This window comes from Dermacentor andersoni, chromosome 1 (assembly GCF_023375885.2).
Source record: "Dermacentor andersoni chromosome 1, qqDerAnde1_hic_scaffold, whole genome shotgun sequence".
NCBI lineage: Eukaryota > Metazoa > Arthropoda > Arachnida > Ixodida > Ixodidae > Dermacentor > Dermacentor andersoni.
In genome coordinates, this window is record NC_092814.1 from 168,981,455 (window position 1) to 169,000,171 (window position 18,717).

At 46.8% G+C, this 18,717-nt stretch overlaps 1 long non-coding RNA gene across 1 annotated transcript in view; it reads right to left on the reverse strand.

Moving 5' to 3' along the window:
• Positions 1 to 558: 558 nt before the first annotated feature.
• Positions 559 to 18,717, reverse strand: part of LOC129380794 (uncharacterized) — a 31,912-nt gene continuing 13,753 nt past the window's right edge. The window contains exons 2-3 of the long non-coding RNA XR_008608979.1: positions 1,365 to 1,477; positions 559 to 1,273 (exon numbers count right to left, since the gene is read on the reverse strand). This is a non-coding gene — a long non-coding RNA (uncharacterized lncRNA). The remainder of the gene's footprint in view (positions 1,274 to 1,364; positions 1,478 to 18,717) is intronic.

The following is an 18,717-nucleotide window of genomic DNA, read 5'->3' on the forward strand; positions in this document are numbered from 1 at the left end:
GGTAGATGCGCTATTCCTTGACTTTAAAAAAGCGTTTGACACAGTATCTCATCACTTGCTAAATATTAAGTCAACGTCCTTGAACATACATAATAAAACCTGAAACTGGATTTGTAAATATCTAAATGGTCGTAAACAGTACGTGGTTCTTAATGGGTGTAGTTCGTCACACATAACCGTCTCTTCAGGAGTGCCCCAGAGCAGCGTTCTGGGGCCACCATCACTCCCCATATATATTAATGACATTGTAGATGACATAAAAGTTCCCCTTGAAATTATTTGTAAATGATTGTGTCCTTTACAGAGAAATAAAGTCACCATCAGATGTAACAATCCTGCAGAGGGACCTTGATAAAATAGCAAATTGGTGTCTACGCTGGCAAATAAATCTGAATATGAAAAAGTGTAACCACGTCCGTTTTCCCCATGAAAAATTCGAACCTGAAACAGAGTACAAAACTTGGAACAAACAATAAAAACTCTCTCAGAGTGCAAGTGCCTTGGTGTTTACTTCACACCAAAATTTAAATGGAACGTACACATCCAGCAGTCTGTATAGAGGCAAGTAAAATGTTTTTTATTCGTAGAAATTTCAGATCAGCGTCCAAAGAAGTTCAAGAAACACTTCATTTTTTTCATGTCAGATCTATCCTCGGTTGTGCCTCTATGATTTGGGACCCATATCAGGAATATTTGATGCAAGTAATAGAAGAACTTGAAAATCAGGCTGCACGCTTCGTCTCCAATGATTACAACCCTCTCGAAAGTATCACTGAAATAAAAGCATTGCTGGGCTGGAAAACATTAATCACCAGAAGAAAAAATTTAAAACTGAAATTCTTTCACCGTATTTTCTATATCAAACTGGCACTGATAGCCGCAAGTACCTGTCGGAGCCAACTTACGTCTTCGCTCGACTCGACCACTCAAAGAAGGTGCGAGAATTCAGCTGTAAAAAAGGATCTGGCAAAACGGGGCGTTTTGCCAAATCCTTTTTTCCACAAACTGTGACAGATTGGAATTTGTTACCGGAGGAATGTGTTTCAATATCTGACAGGCAGGCAGGCAGTGAACTTCATCAAGGTCCCGAGGAGCGACTCCGAAACCCCCTTACGAGGGAGGAGCCGCTGCGGGCCGCTCCCACGTCGGGACGGGCAGGCCGTGCCCGACCGCCGCGCCGCGGGCCCTCTGGATGGCCCGTAGCTGGAGCGGCGAGGTTGGAGCTCTTGAGCGCCTCCTGCCACTCGTCTTCCGTGGTGAGATGATCCTGGTTCTGTAACGAGCGACACCGCCAGAGCATGTGTTCTAAAGTGCAGAAGGGATCTCCGCAATCCGAACAATCGGCCTCGAACGAGTCCGCGTACCTGCTGACCCTGGCTAGGCTGGGATAGGACCCGGTCTGCAGCAGGCGAAGGGTGAAAGACTGAAGCCTGAACTGTCCCCCCTGCGATAATGCATTCGAGGCGACGCAGGTATTCTGTAAATAAATAAAAAATAAATAACAACAACCGTCTTCACTACAGAGCACCATTTCCTTTTCACCTGTATTCACATATACATAGTTAAGTGTTTGTAAAGAAATAATTTTCGCTCATCCTGTTATTTCTCCTAATCATTGTAATATTAATCTAGCACAATATCTTTTTCACTTTTTATTATGTATTGCCAAGTATATGTAACGTGATGGTGTGTTGTGCCTGCATTGTTTTTACTTGCCATTGTTACATTTCGGTGTGGCACTATTGAAAACTCTCTTGCATTGCATAATTATTGCATAATTATTGCATTGCACCTTGAATCATGTGTATGTATAATGTTGATTGCGCTACTCACGGCCACCATGTAACACGGGGGGCTAAGGGCACTTCAAGCTACCTTATTGCAGCTTTTATCTTAGCCCCCGCCATTGTTTGATTATCGCAATGGAAAGAAAGAAAGAAAGAAAGAAAGAAAGAAAGAAAGAAAGAAAGAAAGAAAGAAAGAAAGAAAGAAAGAAAGAAAGAAAGGAAAACGACACAAACAACTTGCCAGTGCATATTTCTAATCTACATCAATGATCTTTCCTGGGCCTCTCATATAACAACCATATGCGCCAATGCTTCAAAAACATTAGGATACGTTCGTCGCAACCTACGTAAATCCCCGTCTTACATCCGCAAATTAACGATCCTGTCTTTAGTCCGTCCACAGCTTGAGTTCGCGTCCCTGATATGGTCTCTGCATCACGAATATTGAATCTGCATGTTAGAAGCCATCCATAACCGAGCTAGTCGATTCGTGTCCCACAATTACGATAGACAGTCAAGCATGACTCGAATCAAACTTGATCTTTCACTTCCTGCCCTAAGTAGTCGTCGTGGCGTGGCATTGCTGTTGTTGTTCCATAAATATGTTCGTCAAATGAAGTCATCGTCTTTGCTGCTGGAACGTGCAAGTTGTATATCACGATGACTGAATGATGAGCTAGGTTTCATCCGCACCTGCGGAAACACGGATGCATTTAATCATTCAGTTTTCCTATGAGCCATTCGTTTGTTGAATTCTCTTCCTGAGAGCACTGTCAAGCAAAGGAATTGAGATAAATTTAGGCAACTCTTGGACATGCAGTTTCTGTCACAAAAAGGTGTCATACTTTATGCCATGTTCTGTATACCTCTGTAACGTCAAGCAGGTTTTTCTTTCCTCTTTCATGCCCTAAACTGCACTTTTTTATCATGTGCGCTAGCAATGTGCATAATAAAATATATCTGATGTTTTGTACACTATCCCTAAATTTAATTTCTGTTTGTCTCAGTATTGTTAGTATTTTTAGTATTTTTTTTCTGCTTTTCATGCTCAAAGCTAAATTTTTTTTGCACGATGTTTGATTATGTGTGTGTCGAATCGGTGCAACGTTTATCACGCGTATTCTCTTGTCACTGTGCGCCGCGTATCTGATGCACGCGGTCATTGTTCACATGTGCTATTGTATCGTTAGCCAATCGCATGCCTCGGCTGCACCCATGCTCCCTTTATAAGGCGAAGCCACTGAATCGTTGCTGTTTTGTTCATGTTGCTGTCCGAATAAATACTTGACTTGCTCTCCGAAAGCACTATGCTCCAAAACGGTCAGTGGTTACCGAACGGTATCACTTTTACCAGCGAAAGCAAGAGCCGGACGAAAGCCTAAAACAGTTCATCGTCGAGCTGAAAAGACTGGCTGCAACGTGCTCGTTTGGAAGCTTTTTGGAAGAAGCACTCCGTGATCGACTGATTGCTAGAATCAGGACGGATTCAATTCGATGCCGTCTTCTTGCCTTGTCAGACGACGAAGTCACCTGGGAGCGAGTATGCAACATTGCCACCGCCTTGGAAACGGCCCAGAAAGACACCCGAGAAATGCTACCGCAGGGGTCAACCGCCAGTGCTGCGGACGTTTACTGGCATCGGGAGCCCACCACGCAAGGCAGGTGACACGCGACGAAGACCGCTAGCAACGAGCAGCGTGCCCCCCAAAACAGTCCAAGGAAGCAACGTGGGAAAGGCATTGTTCGCGCCTGTCATAGATGCGGCGGACTGCACGCGCCAGTGAGTTGTCCTTTTCTCAAAAGTACCTGCTTCAAATGCTCGAAGCCAGGGCATGTAGCGAAAATGTGCAAAACAAAGGTCGTGCAGAAAGTTGAGGAGACCTTGCTGTCAACAGACTTGCTTACTGTTAGTACGACTAACCAAGTTCATAGCTCTCCGCCTATTGTGCTTAAAGTAAAAGTAAACGGCAAGGAGATTCCGATGGAACTAGACACGGGAGCAGCTGTGACCATAATGTCTGAAAGACACTTTGGTGAAAATTTTCCAAACTACCCATGTTCCAAAGACGACGTGCGTCTAGGAGTGTATAATGGCACTGCACTCAAAGTGAGAGGCGTAGCAAACGTCAATGTATCTTATCAGAACCGAAGCTACAATCTGCCTCTGATAGTTGCAAAGCAAGAAAAGGAAGCCCGCATGCCGCGCTTTTAGGTCGCGATTGGATGACTACACCAAAAGTTGACCTGCAAAATGCTGTTCAGCAGTTGAAACATGACGTGGATAACGTACAGGAGGGCAGGCAGATGGTAGCAGCGGAAGCTGAAAAGTTGAAACAGTTGTACGGTGATGTTTGAGCCAGGCTATGGTTCTATCAAAGGATTCACTGGTAGTATACGAATGAAAACCGATGTGCATCCAACTTTTTGTAAGGCGAGACCAGTACCATATGCTTTGCGGGAACAAGTGGAGAATGAATTGCGTGACCTTGAGAAAGCTGGTGTGGTGTACAGTCAGGCACAGTGATTGGGCTATACCGCTAGTTATCGTGCCAAAGAAAACAGGAAAAGAAATTAGGATATGTGGGGATTACAGAGTCACGGTCAATCGGGGTATTGAACTTGACCACTATCCACTGCCTCTGCCAGAGGACATATTCGCGTCACTGGTTGGAGGGACCGTGTTCACCTTACTAGATTTGTCGAAGGCTTACCTACAGCTTGAGCTGGATGAGCAGGCACAGCAAGTGCTCACGGTGAATAAGCACATGGGACTTTTGAGGTTCCGGCGATTGCCGTACGGAGTGGCAAGCGCACCCGCAATGTTTCAGGCCGTGACGGACCAGGTTTTACAAAACATACCTGGGACAGCCTGTTACCTGGACGATGTGTTAATAGCAGGTAAAAACCTGACAGAGTGCTATTACCGTTCCCAGCAAGTGCTACAAGCGCTTAGTAAGCACGGCATTCGTGTAAACGCAGGGAAATGCAAATTTTTCCAAGAAAATGTTTGTTACTTGGGGCACGAGCTAGACAAGCATGACGTACACCCCGCAGCGGAAAAAGTAAAGGCGATTCGAGAAGCGCCAAAACCAAGTAATGTGACTCAGCTAAAGGCATTTTTGGGCCTAGTAAACTACTACGCTAAATTTTTGCCTGACCTAGCAAATGTGCTAGAACCTCTCCACCAACTGTTGCGCAAGGGCAGCACATGGAAATGGTCGAGCCAGTGTGACGCATGTTTCAGTCGCTGTGAGAATTTGATCAGCGAAGACATGGTCTTGGAACTGTATGATGTAACGAAGGAAATACAGCTGACATGTGACGCTTCTGCTTACGGCTTAGGCGCAGTGCTGTCGCACGTGGTTGAAGGCGTAGAGCGACCGATCGCGTTTGCATCGCGGAAGATGACGCCTGCTGAGCGTAACTACGCGCAAGTGGAAAAAGAAGCGCTTGCAGTTGTTTTTGGAGTGAAGAAATTTCATAAATATCTGTACGGGCGTACTTTCAGTGTAATCACTGATCACCAGTCGCTAACAGTCATATTTGAGGCTAAGCACCACACAAATGCAGTAGCTGCAGCTCGTGTGCACCGCTGGGGAATTTTTTTTGCTAACTACAGCTTCCGTATTTTGCACAGACCAGGAACAAAGATAGCCAATGCAGATGGATTGTCACACCTTCCACTGCCGGAAGCCGGTGACGAGGCAGAAGAAATCTTTTATTTTTCGCCTGTCAATAAACTCCCCATAACTGCGAAAGATATCGAGCGTGAAACTGTGAAAGATCCAGTTCTCAGTGCTGTTCGTGAAATGGTATGGCACGGATGGCCGCGTGCTGTGGACGCTCATTATCAGCCTTTCTTCGTGAGACGATTTGAACTTTCAGTGGATTGTGGTTGTGTGGTGTGGAACAGAGTCGTGATACCACATTTGCTTCAAAGTGAAGTTATGTGTTTGTTGCATGAGCAACACATCGGCATTACAAAGATGAAAGCTCTTGCAAGGTCAATGGTTTGGTGGCCAAAGATAGACAAGTGCTTGGAACAAACTGCAAAGCAGTGTGAAATTTGTCAAAGCACAATATCTGTGGTGCCACTAGCGCCGCTTTCATCTTGGAAGTGGTGCACAAACAGTTGGGAGAGGATACATCTAGACTTTGCTGAAAAAGAAAGAGATGTTCCTTTTAGCTATAGATTCCTATTCCAAATGGTTGGAAATAAGAGTCATGATGTCAACGACCGCGCAATGCACGATCGAAACAGTGCGCTCGTTGTTCGCAAGTCACGGCCTACCGAAAGAGGTAGTCACTGATAACGGGCTGCAGTTTCGTGCAAAAGAGCTTGAGGACTTCCTATTGTCAAACGGGGTTAAGCACACGCTTACTCCGCCATATCATCCTCAGTCCAACGGTTCGGCCGAACGTGCGGTTCAAACAGTAAAGCAGTCGCTGTTGAAGCAAGGGCACTTCACGGCGTCTGTGGTCAACAGTGTGCGAGCAATGTTCGTGATAATATTTATCCGATAATATTTATCCGCTGGAAGACCAGAGGAATAAAAGTTCCAGGTCACTGCAGCACAGAATTGATAATTTTCTGTTCGCTTATAGAACAACTCCGCATACATTCACCGGCCAAACACCAGCTGAACTCTTTGTGAGGAGGAAGTTGCGCACAAGGTTGTCGTTATTGAAACCAGATCTGCAGGATGCAATAAATGCCAAATCTGAGAGTAATGTACGTAGTGCAAACACGAGGAGTTCACCCAGAGTATTTTCTGTTGGGGATAGAGTGTTTGTGCGTTCAGTACGTGGGGAACAGGTGAGATGGCGTCCAGGCATAATTGTGGATGTGAAATCGGCAATGACATACCTTGTGGTTGTGGATGGACAGACGCGGTTTGTGCACGCGGACCATTTGCGACATTCTTGTGTAAAGCCTGGTAGTGTTGTGAAAGAAAATGATGTACCTTTGCCACATGCAAGTGAACTGCTTGAAAGTGAAAGTGTCCTTGCACCCGCCTCAAACCGGCCAGTGTTGGATCGGAGTGATGGTGGCCCACTCTCACGTGGAACCCAAAGTGCATCAACGTCAGAAAAGAACGATGCCGGTTCACCTGTGCTACCCAGGCGCAGCGCTCGTGATAAGCGGAAGCCGGATCGTCTGACGTATGACAGATTCTGATCTTGTTGGAGGGGAAGTGTTGTATCTGTGCAACGTTTATCACGCGTATTCTCTTGTCACTGTGCGCCGCATATCTGATGCACGCGGTCATTGTTCACATGTGCTATTGTATCGTTAGCCAATCGCATGCCTCGGCTGCACCCATGCTCCCTTTATAAGGCGAAGCCACTGAATCGTTGCTGTCTGTTTTGTTTATGTTGCTGTACGAATAAATACTTCACTTCACGGCGTCTGTAGTCAACAGTGTGCGAGCAATGTTCGTGATAATATTTATCCGATGATTGTTTACTACCGCAGCTCTGCATTTGTAGCAGTATTTTGCAGCGATTATTTCTACTCATCTTTGCAGTATTATTGTGTACAAATTTCTTACTTTCATTCCCCCCTTACTCAGTGCTGCTCATGGGGCCTGTAAAGTACCTTGAAATAATAAATAAATACTAAATTATGTTTTCGCGGAAAATATACCTCTGCAAAACGCAAAAACATTAGGCTGTCATTGGAATTTCGGTGTCCCATTGTATCTTCGGTGTGCCTTTGTTCATTCATCCCCATAAGACCGAATCCATCAAGGCTTTTGCTTCTTAAGCACTATTTGCTAGGCGTGCGCGGATATTCAAAACTTTCGAATAACGAATCGAATATTGCCCTATTTCATTCAGTCTTCAAATGATGTAGCCACAATTCGTAAGTAAGAATATTTTCGAATAGTTTATGAATATATCACATTGCCAACAGTCCGCCATCAAACCTCAAATTGTAGCCAAATGGTAAAAAATTTCATCCTAGTGGCCTTACTTGACACAAAACACAAGAAGTAATGGAGCACGGACTTTTCTGGCTAAACCACTACCATTCGATATCGACAACGCTTGCGGTCTATGCGAATTAACTGAAGACCGCCTGTGCTATGTTTCATAGACCGCCTGCACAAAGCACAGGCGGTCTTTTGTTGAATACGCAGGAGGTGCGGTCTATGAAATTCCTTTCAGGTGCGGAAAAAAGTACGTTGGCCAAACTGGGAGATGTGTTAACGATCGGTTAAGGAAGCACGCAAACAACGTAAAAATGCGCGAGAAGGAAAAAAATTTGAGTGTTTATGGGCATTGTCTGTCTTGCAAGGACTGTTCGCCCAACGGCCCAACCTTGAAAACACTTCCATTATCAAGAGGAGTAAAACGCGTCTGACACGGGAAATCTCAGAATCTGAATGAATCTATAGACTTGGGGAGGGAAGTATCAGCTTGGCCCCCATCACCCTTGCAGACAAAAAGTAGGCATATCTACGCACGTGCAGATAACCCCCGACTCAAACAGCATGTGTATTTTGATGAACCCTTCACAATTCATGCTGGAAGTTCACCGCTCGTCCTTGTCGTCCTGTCTCCGCCCGTGTCTTTTTAGCGCTGCCGCATATTCATATAAGTAGCAACACGCCCAATGTGCCACATTAATCACGCCCTGTATTAAATTCTGGATAAAACATTTTGCGAACTCAAACACAAACAGCTAAATTTGAAGTAGTTACTGCAAGAGAACCAAAAGTATGAAAAGGATGAATTTCTCGCACAATGCACAGGTTACATTTTAAAACTCACTGAGGAAGTCACAATCACGTGGAACACTTGGCAGGAGTCATCACAAATGATCAAACTGGCACTAATTAGAGCGTGCTGAACAAACCACGAAAAGGCTATAACAAGTGATTTAGAGAATAAACGTTTGATCAAGGTGAAACAGCGCAATAATGCTAGATATATGGCAGGCAAGTCATTGGTGAAAAAGAACTTCAGGCATGGGAATAGTTTGCCGAAGGCACAACCAACAAATGAAGTATCACTGGCCATGATTGCAAAAAGTTGAAATTAATTTAAAAATTATATAGACCTAGAGCATTATCCATCAAATTCAGACGTCAAAATGGCCCTTTCCGTGATTGTAGTTGAAGCCCTCTAAAAGCAGACTCAGGTATTGACAATTGGTTTCAAATATTGTAAATATTAAGAAAGGGTCTAAATCAGAGGGAGGTGGCAGTCAGCCGGAGGCGGCGGCAAGATATCACGTGAGGAGTGCTTGTGTGTGTGTGAAAACTTTTACTGTAATGAGGTCCGGAGGCTCAATTTCTTAAGCCAAGGCGGGCCGCTCCCACGTTGGCATTGTCAGGCCAAGCCTTTTAGCGACATCATGGGCCCTCTGGACTGCCCTCAGTTGGTCCTGAAACAGTGGGCTTTGAATCCTTTTCTCCCGCTGTGTCCAATCTTAAACGAGGTTGGGGAGAGTCGCGGGACACCCCGCCAGCATATGTCTGATTCCAATGATGCCATTACATTCGTTGCAGTCCATCTTAATCTCCCTCTCTGAATATATTTTATTAATGGTGTACGGTGTGGGATATGTACCCGTTTGCAATAAGCGCAGTGAGACTGCCCGAGTCCTGTTCAGTTTTGAATGTGGCAATGGGAATTGTCTGCGTCCTAAATAGTAATGTTTGGTAACGTCATCGCATGTTATTAAATGATTTCTAGATTCCCTGGCTCGATGGTGAACGGCTCCGTTGTGACTGTCATGGTTAGCAAGTCCTCGTGCCAAGTCATAAGCAACCTCATTGAGATTTACCCGTCTCGTCGACTTTCCCCATATGCGCAGGAAACCATCGAATTTCAATTCTCCTAATCCCAATGTTTTCGAAACGTTTAGCTGCAATTACAGCTACGTAGCCTTTATCAACACACTTTACAGCGGATTTCGAATCACTGTAAATGCAGGCCCACCTATGACTCCTGATGGCTAGAGCAATTGCCGCTTGTTCCGCCACCATGGGGTCCTTGGTGAAAATAGTGGGAGCGTCTTGCACCTTCCCTTAATAATTCGATACAATGGCCGTATATGCTTCTTTACCTTTCACCCAGGCAGCATCAGCTATAGCTGCCAGTTGGTTCTGCGGCTCTATTTCCTGCAAGAGTGCTTTAGCTCTTGCCTTTCTCCTTTCGACATTGGATGCATGTTTCTGGGGAGAGGGTTGGTTCTGATCTTGTTCCTAACTTCAGTCCTTAATTCTACTTCAGCCTCTATTGGGCTCCTTGATGTATTCAGTTCTACACCTATTGCCTAATAATAATAATAATATTTGGGGTTTTACGTGCCAAAACCACTTTCTGATTATGAGGCACGCCATAGTGGAGGGCTCCGGAAATTTTGACCACCTGGGGTTCTTTAACGTGCACCTAAATCTAAGCACACGGGTGTTTTCGCATTTCGCCCCCATCGAAATGCGGCCGCCGTGGCCGGGATTCGATCCCGCGACCTCGTGCTCAGCAGCCCAACACCATAGCCACTGAGCAACCACGGCGGGTCACACCTATTGCCTGTAATATGTTCCTGCCAGCTCGTGACTTTGTCAATCTTTCGTGTTGCGCTAGCTGTTCGGCCTCCGCGATTTCTTCCATTATGTTGTGCACCCCTAGACTCGTGAGTTTGTCGGTTGCAGCGTTACTGGGTATCCCTAGGGCTACTTTAACGAGCTTCCTGAGCATCACATGAAGTTTGTTAAGTTCTGTCTGCTTCCATTTGAATAATCCAGCCACATAGGTGAAATGACAGAGAGCAAAGGCGTGTATTAGCCTCAAAGCGCTGTCTTCCCCTAAGCCTCTGTGTCTATTGGTAATTCTCCTTACTAACCTACTGACTTCATCTGTTTTATTCGAGATATGTTGTATTGTTCTATAGTTAGCATTGTTTCCGTCTATGTGATACCCAAGAACCTTGATTTTTTTCAACTAGCCTGATTGCGGATACTTCATGAGTGTATAAGCACACTCTTGGCTCATCTTCCGGAATGTAACCTCTTGGTTTACGACCTTTTCTGGGATGTTTAATGACTAAGAGTTCTGATTTGGCTGCCGAGAATTTCAACCCCATGTCTTTCAGTGTGTTCTCTACAACATATAAACTTTCCTGTAATCTGGTCTCTGTCTGTCCTACATTACCCTTGGCACTCCATAGGGTTAGGTAGTCGGCATATATCACATAATGTATAGCCTCAATTTTCTCCAGATTTCTTGCAACCTTGGACATTGCTAAATTGAAAAGCATGGGTGAGAGCACAGCCCCTTGTGAAGTGCCCCTATTTCTCAAATTCTTAGCTTCTGATTTAGGCTCACCCAGCATGAGTTGTGCAGTTCTTTTTCTAAGAAAGTCCTTGATCATGTTAAAGAGTCTCTTACCTAAACCCATCTCCGAGAGAACGTATTGCAGTCTCCGAGAAAGGAAGGAAGGAAGGAAAAAGTGGAGAAGGAAGGCAGGGAGGTTAACCAGTTTTGCCTAACCGGTTTGCTACCCTACACATGGGAGGGGGATGGGGGGATGAAAGATGGGGAGAAGAGATAGAGGGCACATAACACGGCACACACATCGTTGGTTACAGTCTGTCACTCTTGTGTGGTACGTGACATCACTGTCACAGTCGCTTGTCCAAGCCCGTATCCTTCATAAACCGAAGTAGTCCCTTCGTCGCCTTCAGCTGCGATGTCTTCAGTCGGCGATATGTGAAAATGGTTGCAACTGACAATGGTCTACTGTCAAGGTGCGCTAGAACGGACGCCATTGACTGTCTCTGAACATTATATTCAGGACAGTCGCACAGAATGTGTTCCAGCGTCTCCTCGCAAAGACAGGCATTGCAGAGAGCGTTGTCGGCCATTCCAATGCGAAACGAGTAAGATTTCGTGAAGGCCACCCCTAGCCATAAGCGATAAAGCAGGGTGGCCTCACTTCGGCGGAGTCCGGTTGGCATACAGAGATGCATCAAGGAGGGCAGGTCGTGTTGATGATCGCTGCGGTTGGTCTGGCTGCTTGGTGTGCACCATAGAGAGAGCGTGATCTCCTGTGCAAGCACTTGAAGTCTGCTGGCTGCGTCGGAACGTGAAAGTGGTATGGCCTCTTCCTGTGTGTCTTCAAGAGCTGTCCGAGCGGCTTTATCGGCGTCTTCATTTCCGATGACGCCGCAGTGACTTGGCAGCCACTGAAACGTCACGCGATGTCCTTTCTCATGTGATGTATGAAGTAGACATCTAATATCGAATACGAGCTGTTCAGATGGCCCGCGACGCAGAGCTGATAGTACAGATTGTAGGGCTGCCTTTGAGTCGCTGAAAATTGACCATTGTCGAGGTGGTTCCCGATTGACAAAACAAAGTGCAGCTCGAAGAGCAGCTAGTTCCGCAGATGTAGATGTCGTTGGGTGGTCAGTCCTAAAGCTGATGGTAATACCTCTTTCTGGGACGACTGCAGCACCGGACGAACACTGGATGTTTGTGGAACCGTCAGTATAAATATGTGCACTGTCTGCGTACCTCTCGTGCAGAAGAAGCAGAGACAGTTGTTTCAGCATAGGCGACGACAGCTCAGACTTTTTCCCGATTCCTGGCACGTTGAGATGGACTGTGGGGCTGACAAGGCACCAAGGGGGCATCGATGGTTTAGATGCAGCGGTGAAGCCCGAGGGAAGTTTGTCGTTGTACTTGACAATAGTTTTTGAGAATGATGCTTGGTGCCTGTCTGAAGGTAGTGTTGCAAGGTGGTGATAGGGGGCCCGTGCCAAATGTCTGATATGCGTTCTCAGGGTTTCCACCGTGATGTGAGTCTGCATTGGATGGTCCCGAGCAATCGCAATAGTTGCCTCAGTTGACGTGCATCTCGGCAAACCAAGACAAACTCTGAGTGCTTGAGCTTGCGCTGCTTGCAGAACACGAATATTTGTCTTGCAGGTGTTGTTCAGTACAGGTAGACTGTATCTTAAAAAACCGAGAAAGAGAGCTCTGTAGAGTCTCAGCATTGCGTCTACTGACATCCCCCACGTCTTTCCTGTCAGGTATTTAAACAACTGGGAGGTTGCTGTTAGGCGTCGTTTTATGTAAGCCACGTGCGGGCTCCAACAGAGGTCTCGGTCGATAATTACGCCTAGAAATCTGTAGGTTCTGACATAGGAAATGGTCCGCCCGTTGGTTGAGATGACATAAGGCGTCATTGGTTTGCGAGTAAACGCCACTAGGGCGCATTTTTCTGGCGATATGCTGAGACCTTGTTCACACAAGTAGCTCGCTGTCAAAGTAGCCGCTCTCTGAAGCCGTGCACGTATCTGAGGACGTGTGACTGCCGAAGTCCAGAGACAGATGTCGTCTGCGTATACTGAAATTTTGGTGGTAGTTGGCAAGTGTTCAGCAAGCCCAATAAGAGCGAGGTTGAATAGCGTCGGGCTGAGAGCACCGCCTTGAGGAACGCCCTTGCTGGTATAGCGTCGCGTAGTTGGGCCATCGTCAGTTAATACATAGAATGATCCTGCAGATAGGTAACTTGCAATCCATAAAAATACTCGGCCACCTAGGCCAACCGTCACAAGAGCGTCGAGAATAGCCTCATGCAATACGTTATCGTATGCCCCTTTCACATCTAAGAATAAAGCTGCAGATAAACGTTTACGGGACCTTTCGTGCTGGACATATGAAACGAGATCAACTACATTGTCGATGGAAGAGCGGTCATGTCGGAAACCAGCCATGGAACTCGGATAAATCTTGTAGTGTTCAAGGTACCATTCCAGGCGGCCAAGGATCATCCGTTCCATTATCTTTCCTACACAGCTGGCCAACGCTATCGGGCGGTAAGAGCTGAGCTCTAGTGGGGATTTGCCCTGCTTCAATATTGGCACCAGGCGGCTCACTTTCCATTCGTCAGGAACATTTCCCTCCTGCCATGAGGTGTTGTAGAGACTCAATAGTGCTGTCCGTGCGGATTCTCCGAGATAGCACAAGGCTCGGTATGATATACCATCTGGACCCGGAGATGATGAGCGCCTGCAGAGAGCTAGTGCCGCCTCGAGCTCCTCCATTGTAAAAGGAAGGTCCATGCGGCAATCTCGGGAATGGGGGACATCATCTCGGGCTGGAGGATCTGGGCGTGTCGCTTGGTCTGCCATTCGCACACAAAAGTCTTCTGCGACATCGATGTCTTGCCGCCCTTGGAAAAGCGCGAGTGCCTTGAATGGAAAACGCTGTTCCGGAAGGCAACGCAGACCTTGCACCGTTTTCCAAATGTGAGACAGCGGCTTGCGGGGGTCGAGTGTTTGGCAAAACGTTGCCCAACGTTCCGACGCTAATCTATTCATTCGACGCTGAATCTTCTTTTGTATCCTCCTGGCTGCCCTAAGGTCATGGATTGATCTTGTACGCCGATATCGACGTTCCGCCCGGCGACGAAGTGCGCGAAGTCGCTCTAATTCTATGTCGAAGTCGTTTCGCGTGTGAGAGATCGTCAGTATGCGAGTGGCGTTCCGCATCGTATTTTTAATTGTTTGTTCTAACCCAGAGGGCAGGCCCTCGCTGCAGGCATCTTCCATATCAGATTTGAAGTTGGCCCATTGAATCGTCCGAATGGTATTCCGTGGGCCAGATCTAGACATCAAGCCTTTGATGTTCAGATAGGTGGGAATGTGATCACTCCCATGGGTCTCAATATCTGGAAACCACTTCACATATCTGGCGAGAGAGTTGGAGACAAAAGCAAGGTCGAGGCAGCTGCCGTATGTCACGCCTCGAAGAAAGGTGGGGCTACCATCGTTCAAGAGAGTAAGGCCATAGTTGTAGGCGATGCTTGATAATCTTCGTCCTCTTGCATTTGTCTTTGTACTTCCCCATGCTGGATGGTGTGCATTGAAATCTCCTATGATGACCCATGGAGCGGGGCAAACACTCAAGATATCCGCTAATCTTTTAGTGTCGAAATTGTTGGAAGGCGATATATACACGCCTATGAGAGTAAACAAGAGTTTGTTCTTTTTAACTGTGACGCATATATACTGATTGTCGTCGTGGGGCGCAATCGGTTGCAAAACATAGGTCAGTTCCCGACGAACAAAAATGATGATTTTGCTGCATGCACTATTTGTTGATGGCATGAAACATTCGTACCCTGACAGTCTGATTGGTTTCGACAAGTTGGGCTCACAAATGACGATGAGTGGAAACACATTGGTGTACACATACTGACGGAAATCTGAAATTCGTGATTTTAGCCCTCTGGCGTTCCACTGCATGACGGACGCTGCCTTGACTTCTTTTCGGAAGGATGGGGTATGGGTAGCCATCTTTCTAGTTGAGGGATTCAAGCACTGGGCTTAAGGCGTCCAGCACTTTAAGTGCGCTTCGAGCAGACGGTGTCCCCATCTCAACTAAAATCGTTCGGATGGCCTCCATGAGGGAACGTAGCACCGAGATGACTTGATCTGTTTTAGGTGAATCATCAATGGCCGGAGAAGGCTCCGGTGGCGCCGTGACCTTCTGAGGTTCCTTAGCAAGGGAGCGGCTCGGTAGCGTAGGCCATTCCTCTAAAGAAAGAGTCTTATCTGATGCCCTCGTGGAAGTGGTGGGCCCTATCGCGTCGCGACTAAGTGGTACCGTAGTGGAGCGGGTACTATCGCTTCGCTCATGCGCCTTCTTTGAAGACTTACGACGGTGCCGACGTCGACGCCGACGCCGGACTACTTCGGCTGCCTCCCTGTGGGCCGAATTGTCTCTGGCCATTTGCTTCAGAACCGCGCGCTCCCTCTTGATGCGGGGGCAGTCTTTCGACGAGGCTGCGTGAGGGCCGCTACAGTTGGCGCACTTCAGAACTGTGGCACCGCAGGTCACTTCTGCATGAGGTTCAGCGCAACGGGGACACAGAAGCGAGTTCGGACACACGCCCTTTACGTGTCCTAGCCTGAAGCACTGATGGCATTGAAGCGGCTTCTGGATGAATGGTCGAACTGGATGTCGAAAATGTCCGACTTTAACGTGGGAGGGTATGCAATCCCCCTTGAAGATTACTTTTACGCAGCGCGTATTCCCAAGACGGCGCACCTGCGTAATGATCGTGCCCTCGTTTGCCGGCTTGATGAGGCTAGGTAAATCTTCATTGGGAATGGCAATGTCAATGTCGTAAATTACACCGGCTATCGATGTGTCGTCGATCGGGATGAAGGGGCGCATTTTGATTCCGCCAAGCTCCGTGATTTCTTGAAGTGTTCCAAGCGCACTCGCGTTGTACACGTCTATGGCGAGTATATTCTTGCGTGGGTTTATTCTGATGTCTTTAATTTGATCCGGCACCGCACGTTCCAGAAAAATGGATAGGGCTTGCCTGTTCAGCAACCGTAGGTTGCTTGACGGTTCTTCCGGCATAAAGATGATGACGTGTGGCCAGCGCGCAGGCCTTGACTTCATAGTCGTAGTGCTCGCAGGAGGTGACGGCGCTGTGTTGGCGATCTTTCTCTTCGCCCTCTTACTCCGGACGGGTATGAAGCCGTCGTCGGATGAGTCGTCTTCCGACATAGAGTACAGCTCGGTGTCCTCGGTGTCGCTGGGGGAGCCAACTCGCTTCCTTGCGGTTGACAGCCGTGATGACTTCTGGCCAGGAGGGCCTGTGGCATGCTCCGCGTCCATGGTCGCAAGACGGGGAGGTAAGGCACCCCGAAAGGCAAAGAGTTCACCAAAAATGCAGAGAGCACAGAAACAAGCGTTCTGTCAAGAAGACACTTCGTCGTCTTCTTGATCAAAAGCTTTTTCCACATCCAATCCGGAAAGAGCTTTCGTATGCGCTGGGCTGGCCTGTATAAGTTGGTGTTTGATCAGCAGCATAGCATCCCGAGTTGACAGCCCGGGACGAAAGCCGATCAAGTTGCATGGGAAGATGTCGTTCTGCTCAACGTATTTCGGGAGTCTATTTTGGATGACATGTTCCATAGCTTTGCCTAGACATGACGTTAAAGAAATAGGACGGAGGTTGTCCAGAGTGGGTTGTTTGCCGTGCTTTGGTATGAGGATAGTATTGGCCACCCTCCATTCCTCTAAGTATACCCCTTTTCTTCAACATTCATTGAAGTGTTCAGTTAGATAAGAAATTGATTCATCATCTAGATTTCATAATATCTTGTTAGTTATTCCGTCAGGTCCAGCCGCCGATCTACCTTTAAGACTGTGAAGAGCCACTCTCACTTCACTCTGAGTGAAGTCCCGGTCAAGTTCTTCACATATGCCTCCCGTATATTCGGGGCTCTCGTCTCCTTCGTTTGGTTGTTTAAGTAGGAGATATTTGCCTGCGTAACTATCCATGATATCCCTCTCTGTTTTACCTTGGCTTTCCTGATGAACCAACTTAACTATAGCTGTTCTCTTGCTTGTCCTTGTTTCATTCTCGTTGAGCAAGTGCTTGAGGAGGTTCCAGCTACCTCCATGTTTGAGTCTAGCATCAGCCGAATTACAGATCTCATCCCACTGTTGCTTCACGAGGGTCTTCGAATGATCATGAATTTCTCTGTTTAATTGCGTTTTTTTTTTCCTTAGCTTTCTGTTAAGTCTCTGCCTTTTCCATCTCTGTAATATAGCCTGTTTGGCCTTAATCAGATGCGCCAGCCTGTTGTCCATAGCTTCAAGATTTTCCTCTGTCCTGATTTCTTTAGCGGCCTCTTTGACGTCCTCTCTGAGCTGGATGACCCATGTCTGAAGGGGCTCCTGCTCGGCATCTAGGGACCCCACTTTCCTTCTATTCGCCCTGATTTTTCTGAACTGATCCCAATCAGTGAAATTGAAGATTTTAGCTTCCTGTCTCGGTATGCGTATGATTATGTGTATGATGTAATGATCGCTGCCGAGATCCAAGTTTGAATTTTCCCAATTGGCTCCTCTTGAATTGTTTACGAATGTAAAATCTGGCGTGGAGTCCCTGCTACTGGTCGTGCCACAAAGGGTGGGATACGTCAGATGAGTAATCAAGCATAACCCCATATCCATAGCAAGACTCCATAGCTCCTCTCCCTTCTTTGTGTTCCAAGTGTATCCCCATGTGTGATAGGGAGCATTAAAGTCCCCTCCAATAATGAACGGGGAGTTTTTGGCAACCGAAAGCCCCTTGTTGAAGAGTGCTCTGTCTCATGTCGTAAGGACTGCTGTAAATATTCAAGCAGAAAATGCTTTGCGTCTTACCTCTATTCCTTTTAAGTATTATCTCAACTAGAATAAATTCAAACCTGGAATGTCTAAGGTGAATATCATGCTCAATGTATGGCAACTTTTTGTCAATGAGGGTCGCCAACCCCCTCCCCATTTTTTTGTCTCTACATATAACTTTGTACCCAGTAAGCATAATTTCGTCCGCTAAGGTTTCTTGCAGCATTCTTACCTTTGGCCTGGCCTCAGATGACCTGATCACCCGTTGCACTGCTGCTTTTTTGTGTTGGAACCCACGACAATTCCATTGCCACACGTTTAATCCATGATTACTGTCCATTGTTATTAGATGAGCCTGCCTTTCTATTACCCGCTATTTTCCTTTTTGCGATGGCCCCCGACAATCCAGGAATGGACTTTATGCTATCTGCCTCCGATGGCAGATATTCTTCGTCGTCTTCCCCTCGCGCCTCCATTTTCCTAAGCCTTTTCTCCGCCGTTAGCCTCCATTTCCACAATTTGTCCACTTTAAAGTTGGTCGTTTCCACTGTCTCCCTTATCGCTTTAATTGCCTCTTTTATTTCACTGAGGGCTGAGAAGACTGAATCATCCTCAGAACTCACCACTCTCTTTTTAGGGGCAGGGGAGCTGGATTCCCCTGGATCGTTGCTTTTGCTTACAGGTCTATCTATCTCTACTCTAGCAGGGCTTCACTGCTCTTTTTTACGAAACTCTACTACCTGCCTGGTCAATTCTTCATTAGCTTTTCTTA